We start from the raw sequence: 8,242 nt of genomic DNA on the forward strand, positions 1-8,242 counted from the left end.
AAAGCGCGGCCCCGCGCTGCGGGATCGCCCGCGCCCGGCGCGCCGTCCTCACTCCAGCTCCCAGACCCGAAGAGTCGGATGCTGATCAGCAGGCGATTCACGTTTGATTCGAGTTTCGGAAAAACAAACCAAGAAAAGCCCTGGCACGCTTCACTAATAGCACTTCTCACCTGTGCGTCCCCGGAGACTCAGACCGTTAGTTCTCGGGTGTTTTAGGACACGGACTGCCTTGAAGGTTTTCAGAGTTGTAATTAGCTCTGTCTTCTGTCATTTAAATCCATTCTGGGTCGTGACTGTAACACTGCGCCTCAGGCAGTCTTTCCACACAATCCAATTTAATCCAATCCAGCTCAGCTCTAAGTACCTCGTTTTCATGGAATGAATTCGGGGCTTAGTTAGGTGATAGTTGTACAATTTACCTCTTACTGCCACCCGAAGAAAGTGAAAGTTGGAATGTTTGACCCCTTGTTGTATACACAGTTCCCAAAAGTTTAGTAAATGCTCAATATGTATTTGTTGAGTAGGTGAACCATATTAAAAGGAAAAGAAATAACCACTGGTTACTCAATATAACTACTGTTCTGTATGTATGAGGCCAAAGAAACACCCACATCTGACAACTCTTAACCCATTTATTCAAAGCATATCACAACCCGAATAGTGCGTTTACACAATAAGATTGCCTTGACCTTCCTGTGTAATTCCATTTATGCTGAAAATGAAATCATCTTTCTATTTGATGTTAGGGAAACTACTACTGAAGTACACTTCCAGCCCCGATTCAGTTTTAAATAAACTGAGGCACAAAAGAGGAGACAAACATTAGAACAAACTCTTTAATAAATAGCTTTCCAGACTTCTTTTGAAATGGGTCCAACAGAGCAAACGGTACTAAGATAGATTCCCTAACTCCAGTGTTAGTGAGAAGGGACTTGGGCTGTGTAGCTCCTACTACCTGGCCTCCATTTGTTCCTACCTTACCTAGACTTTGCATCAATCCCTTTGATAGATTGGTAATGTCTGAAACTGCACTGAAACACCCAAGTTATAGCCCTCTGAAACTGTGGTAAAATATGCAATGTTTGTTGAGCTGATAACCTTCCAGCAAAATTCTTTTCTGGGTAAATTAGTCAAGCTTGCTCTCTGTTGTTTAAAAACAAGATCCCTAGATTCTGTCCATGTCAGAGTCTTTGAGTGGAAGATCTTATAAGAACCATTTTAGCTTTATACCATGAAGTAAAGTATTCCTCTTGCCTAATCTATTTCACATCCTGCTGCTGAACACATAAGTATTTTCCCCCTTTTTAAATTTTATTATCAAAGTGATGTACAGTTACATAAGTGAGGAAGAGAGTACATTTCTTGTCGAACTTGTTAATGCCTCCCTCATTTTTCTCCCACTTACCCTTCCCTTCACCACCCCCACAAAGTTCCCCCTTACTTTCAATTCCAGTTTATCTGCTAAGAATGTAGAGACTGGTTTCTGTTTGGTTTTTCTTTGGGGAAAGGGGGGGGGGCAGTGGGAGAAATGAGGGCTTGAACCCAGAGCTTTAAAGTTGTTAAACTGAGCTACACCGTCAGCCCTGAAAACAGAATTTTTAATCTTATTTACCAAGATTTAAAATTACCACAATTATTTATTCATAAATTATATATTATAGTGCTATTTCTCAATATTCTTTTTTGCGGGGGAGCAGGGATGGGTGGATGCTGTCCCTAAGCTTTTTTGCTCAAGGCTAGCACTCTACCAGTTGAGCCACACCTCTACCTCTGGCTTTTGTGGTAGTTAACTTTCTTGGCCTGGCTAGCTTCAAATCACAATACTCAGATCTCAGCCTACTGAGTAGCTAGGACTGCAGGCCTTTTTGTTGTTGTTGGTCATGGGTCTTAAACTCTGGGCCTGGGCTCTGTCCCTGAGCTCTTCAGCTCAAGCTAGCACTCTACTACTTGAACCACAGCACCATTTCCAGTTTTCTAGTGGTTAATTGGAGATAAGTCTCACAGACATTCCTGCCTGGGTTGGCTTTGAACCACAGTGCTCAGATGTCAGCCTCCTGAGTAGCCAGGATTACAGATGTGAGCCACCAGTGCCTGACTTGATTTTTTTTTTAAGGATCAAAAGGTAACGGTTGGGACTGGGGGGTGTAGATCAGTGATGGAGCACCTTAATAAGCATGCAGGAGGCCAACAACAACAAACAAACAAAAAGAGCAAATGTGACTTAGACATTTTCCCAAATCCCACCACAGTTAGTGTTACCTTTCTCAGATTACAACAAATGAGACATTCTGATAACATGTCATTCTTTGAAGGTTTTCATAAATCTTTTTTTAAATAAAAAAATTATATTTATTTAGAAGCATTCAGAATGTTAACAAAACAGCTGCAACTTTTTTTTGCAATTACAGAGTGGTATTCAGTTAACAGAACCATTATTTCATATAAGCTGCGTCAGACAACTGAAGATGAAAAAACTACCATCCCCATATATAACTACTTTGTGCTGTGCACCAACAAGAACCTGCTTTAAATTTCCATGCCAATTTACAACCCCCATACTGTACCAGGCAAGGTTAGTGGCTATTGAAAATACCACCAGGACAGGGCTATCTAAAGACACATTCGGTAGTGTGTTAACTGTACAGAAAAAGACACTGTACAGTTTAAAAACAAATCTTACACAGCCTTACATTTCAATTTTTTTCTTTAAAAGGAGTGAGTTGTGTACAGGGGTGCTAAATGCTTTATAGACAAGAAAAAAAACCGCTAGAACCAACTTATTCATCATCATCCTCTTCATCTTCATCCTCATCCTCTTCTTCGTCCTCTTCATCTTTCCTCATCTTCCTCCTCTTCCTTCTTCTTGTGTCACGACCGCCTCGACCAGCAAGGAAGACGCAACACCGAACTCTTCTCTCTGCAGTTTATTCAGGGCCTTTGAGCAATCTTCTGACTGACCCCGGGGAGAATCCCACACAGCCTTAAGTACCCGCTGGGTAGCCAACCCTGATACGCCACGTGGGAACCACCAATTAGGTTCAGGTGCTCGGAAGCAAGCCAGATTCTATGCCTTAGCCGTATAAGGAGTTGTTTACCACAGAGAGCACTTGCCATCAGGAAGGCGGAGGGCGGAAGCCGGCGCCATAAGGTGCGGCTGCACGCAGCTCTCTACATTCTTGCTCTTTTCAGCCTTCACAACTCCTTTTTTTGCTGCATCAGGCTTTCCTTTAGCTCGGTAGGCAGCAATATCCTTTTCGTATTTTTCCTTCAGCTTCGCAGCCTTCTTTTCGTAAGGCTGCTTGTCATCTGCAGCAGTGTTGTTCCACTCTCCCAGTTTTTTTTTTTTGCAACGTCACCAATAGACAGGCCAGGATGTTCCCCTTTGATTTTAGGGCGATACTCAGAACAGAACAAGAAGAAGGCCGAAGGAGGCCTCTTGGGTGCATTGGGATCCTTGAACTTCTTTTTTGTTTCCCCTTTAGGAGGGATGTAGGTTTTCATTTCTCTTTGATAACGGGCCTTGTCTGCCTTGGCCATATCTTCAAATTTCCCTTTCTCTTTAGCAGACATAGTCTTCCACCTCTCTGAACCCTTCTTAGAAAACTCTGAGAAGTTGACGGAAGCATCCAGGTGCTTCTTCTTGTGCTCCTCCTGGCAAGTTTGCACAAAGAATGCATATGATGACATTTTGCCTCTCGACTTCTTTAGGATCTCCTTTGCCCATGTTTAGTTTTTCCTCCGCAAGGCACAGAGTCGCTCGGTGCCCATCCAGCTCTCGCTTGCCCCTGCGCTGTCTCTATGGAGCTCAATGTACTCTTCATAAGAAATCTTAATGATTATGCCCACTTGCTGTTCACTGTAACTATTTTTAAAAATTAGGAAAATGCCCTAAAATGAGATAATGGAATTATAACTAGATTCATCACCAAAAATCTCTTATTTCTTGTAAGATTGTAAGAGGAACCAAACACCTTCCTCTTTTAAAGCAATTACCTAGTTGCTGACTAATTTGTCTTCTCCCTAAAAAATCCAAATTCTCAGTTCTACTCAGACAATTAAAGAAAAAAATTATCTAAACACAGAAAGTTAACAATATACAGAAAGGATTGGAACCAACGGGGATAATGTGGTTACATCACCAATGGTAATACTGGAACTATTCAAGCTTTCTTGGTATGATAATATTCCTATGACACTGGTCATACCAGGGAAGGGTGAAGAGTTCCCAGTCACAGTGCAGCACAAGAGTTTGCAAAAGGATATGAGTGGAGTGAAAAGTATGGTGGTACACACCTAAAATCCTAGCCACTGAAAGTCTTAGGCAAAAGAATCACAAGTTCAAAACCAGCTTGGGCTAAATCGTAAGACCCTGACTCAAAGCAAGAAAATTAAACTTTTTTTTTTGTCAGTTGTCAGGGTTGAACTCAGGGCCTGGGCACTCTCCCTGAGCACTTTTGCTCAAGGCTAGTGCTCTACCACTTTGAGCTACAGGTCCACTTCTAGTTTTCTAGTGGTTAACTGGAGATAAGAGTCTCACAGACGTTCCTGCCCAGGCTGGCTCTGAACTGCAATCCTTAGATCTCAACCTCCTGAGTAGCCAGGATTACAGATATGAGCCACCAGTGCCTGACTTGATTTTGTTTGTGTTTTTATTTGTCATGGGGCCTGAACTCTGGACCTGGGCCCTGTCCCTCACCTCTTCAGCTCAAGGCTAACACACTACTACTTGAGACACAGCACCACTTCTGGCTTTTTCTGCTTATGTGGTACTGAGGAATCAAACCCAGGGCCTCATGCGTGCAAGGCAAGTCTACCACTGAGCCACCTTCCCAGCCCAAATTACTTTTTTTTTTGGTCGGTCGTGGGGCTTGAACTCTTGGCCTGTGCACTATCTCTGAGCTCTTCAGCTCAAGGCGAGCGTTCTACCACTTGAGCCACAGTGCCACTTCTTTTTGTGTGTGTATATTTTTTCTTGCAAAAATACTGTACAGAGGGGTAACAGTCACATGAGCAAGGCAATGAGTATATTTCCTATTGAACGCCATTACCTCCTTCTTTGTTTTTCCCCCACCATCCAAAGAAACAATAAAAGGAATTACTTTAAAATATTTGGGAAATGTAAATGATTAGGTTTTTGCTCTCTCCTCTAAAACAGGAAAGTAATCAATTCAAGTGGAAAACAGAATCATTCTTTGCTTGAAAGATTGGGAGGGTTGATGAAAATGAAGATTAAATGGAAATTATATCTATTAAATAACTGTTAGTCTATAAAAGCAATTTCACAACATATTTTATTCAATATTCACTTCCAATCTCCCATGAAATGTAATATAAATTTATATCAGGACAAAAGTATCATTAAACAGTAACTAAGGGATAAATCTAGAGCTTTAGCTCAAGCTTAAAATTTTTTTTTATTGTGAAAATACTGTACAGAGGGGTTACAATTACATGGGCAAGATAGTGAGTACATTTCTTATCAAGCATTGTAGCCTCCTCCTTTGTTTCCCCTTCCCATCCCTTCCCATCCTCCTCCCACCCCCCACCCAATCCTCGGTTCCCCCTACCCCCCTTCCTGCACCAAAGTTGTAAAGTTTTCGACATGACAACTTGTACTTCTCATTGTTGCAACGGGTCCACCTGTATCCTTATTTAAACGACTTGTTTTTCCCCTTTCCCTCCACAAATTATATCAACATCAAATACAGTGAAAGCAGGGGTTATACTGTGGGGGAGGGACACACAAAGCAACAAAGAAATAATCTTATAAATGCATTAGAAACATGCATGAAAGAAAAAAAACATTTATACATATCTTAGGGTTCATTTTCCTAACATCACCTTATCTGACCTTTTCTGCTTGACTCATACATATACTAGATATTGCAAATAAGGGAAACCATGGGACCTATATTTTTTTTAATTTTAACTGAAAGTTTGTCATCATTTTGAGTTAGTGTCTTACTTTGTGGCCCAGACTGTCTGGTCTTGAACTCCTGATCCTCATGCCCCAGCTACCTAAGTTAAATTTAACTGAAGCTTAATTCCAGCACTACAGTCTTTGCTATCTACTTTTAATTGAGAATATAAAACATTGGAGATGATCTTAAATTCTGTTCTCTGTGTTTTCTTGCTTCTGTGGTTCTTGTTTCTGTTTGGAAAACAGAATGGTTGCCTTCAAATGACTAGTTTACTTTAACCTCTGCTGCATCACTGATTCACTTTTTACTTATCTTTTAGAAAAAAACTGGAAAATCACAGACTTCACTTTGTTTTACAAGTATTTGTGTCATTTTTTATAAATATAAAAAGTTTGACTTTGTTCTATATCTAGATGGGTTTTTGCCACTACAACTCCATCTAGTAGCTTTGCTGAAACATAGATTCCCCATCACACATCCAGCAATCTGTCTCAATAGATGGGAGGCATCCTTACCCTTACGATGAGATGCCCACTGTTTGAAAACAAATCCACACACATATCTAAAAATTGATTACAAGCAGGAGCTATACAAATATTTTTCATTGTTGTTCATTTATAATTTATTCACAAGGATCTGGCTACTCTCTGTGCATAAAACCAAAAATTGGAAGAAAAAAGAATAAAAGTCATTGGAAAACATGATTTATTTTCTGTATATTCTTGGTACATATTAAACCCAGTTCATTACTTGAGATGTTCTTTGATACCAAATATATGGACGTTAACACACAGGAAGTTGAAATCTTCCTCCAAAGTGTATGTTGGGGCTGAGGAGGTAGCTCAGTGATACAGTTCTTGCTTAAAATGTACAACACCCTGAGTGTGATCACTAATACCACAAACAAAATATGGTATGCTAAAGCCAGGTATGAGTGTCACACCTTTAATCGCAGCACTTAGCAGGCTGAGGTGAGAGAAGAAAGAGTTTTGAGGTCAACTAGGAGTACATATGAAGACCTTGTCTCAAATATAGGTACACACACAATACATTATAGATTATATGTATATTATATAGATAGAAAAAATGATTAAGATAATACCATAGCAATTAATTTGCAAACAACTATAATATTAGCCAAGGTAGTATAAGCTAGGCTAAGGTACCAGACCAGGTACAGGATGGCCTATAGTGCAAAGCACCTGTATTTCATTGGTAAATATTTTTTCCATGCAGTGTTCAATGCCATCTTGTGCCTTCCCCATATCCTAGGGCCCATGGATGGAATTCAAGTGTCCACCAACTCCCAAAGAGTCTCTGGATAGAATTCAGTGCTGTCATCATGTGGGAAAATATGTTATTGTTAACTGTGAACTGGAATTTATCATATACCCTAAGTGTGATTGTAGGCAAAACCCACAGAATATTAACAATACTTATGATTTGTATCAACTGTACATCACAATAAGTTATTACTAATTTTAAAGATCTCTCAGTGATCTTAATAGTTAAAGTCCTTTCTAGATCTGCTTTTGATCCTGTATTTTAATGTATGTGTCAAAGGATTCTGTTGTAACAAGTCCTTAGCCTAGATTCTTACCATCTCAACTTCCTGACATTTATGTCCTTGTGTAATCCCCTCACAATGAATCAAATATGGAGGAAATGATGAGATGTCATTTCTGCACTTAATAAAATTTGGTTGATTCGGTGCCATCTTTGAGCACATGTTCTGGCAGAAGTCCCTTGCCAGGTCTTGAGGAAAGATAGGTCAATATGGCAAAGACCTGAAACATAACAAAAGTCATTCAAGTGAGTTTGAAAATAGAACTTTTTTTGCCAGTCTTGTGGCTTGAACTCAGGGCCTGGGCACTGTCTCTGAGCTTTCTTTTTTGCTCAAGACTAGCACTCTACCATTTGAGCCAGCACCTCTTCCAGCCTTTTGTGTTTATGTGGTACTGAGGAACCCAGGGCTTCATGCTAGGCAAGCACTCTACCACTAAGCCACATTCCCAGCCCTGAAGTAGAACTTTTAAACCTGAAGATGAGTGTAAATACAATCAGTTCCCTTGATTATAGCCTTTCTACAGACCGTGATTCAGACAAACCACAGGGATAAGCTCTTCCCAGACTCCTGACCCACAGTAAACAATCATGACATTTTGGGAGTAATTTGCCATATGGAAAAGTAATATATATTATATCACTAACTTTCTAAATACTCAAATGGCAGAGTATCTGCTTATTATGCACTAGGCCCTGAGTTCAAAACCCCAGAACCACAAAAAAGAGAAGCAGATGGTAATAACAAAAAGCTTGTG

At 40.3% G+C, this 8,242-nt stretch overlaps 1 pseudogene across 1 annotated transcript; it reads right to left on the reverse strand.

The window, feature by feature from the left end:
* Window positions 1–2,771: 2,771 nt before the first annotated feature.
* On the reverse strand, window positions 2,772–3,724 carry LOC105993563 (annotated as a pseudogene). The gene is made up of 2 exons (XR_001175460.1): window positions 3,173–3,724; window positions 2,772–2,862 (listed from the first exon to the last, which is right to left on the reverse strand). The product of XR_001175460.1 is annotated as a high mobility group protein B1-like (transcript).
* Between the last annotated feature and the right edge of the window lie 4,518 nt (window positions 3,725–8,242).

The sequence above is a fragment of the Dipodomys ordii genome, unplaced genomic scaffold, assembly GCF_000151885.1.
Source record: "Dipodomys ordii isolate 6190 unplaced genomic scaffold, Dord_2.0 Scaffold97, whole genome shotgun sequence".
Lineage (NCBI taxonomy): Eukaryota > Metazoa > Chordata > Mammalia > Rodentia > Heteromyidae > Dipodomys > Dipodomys ordii.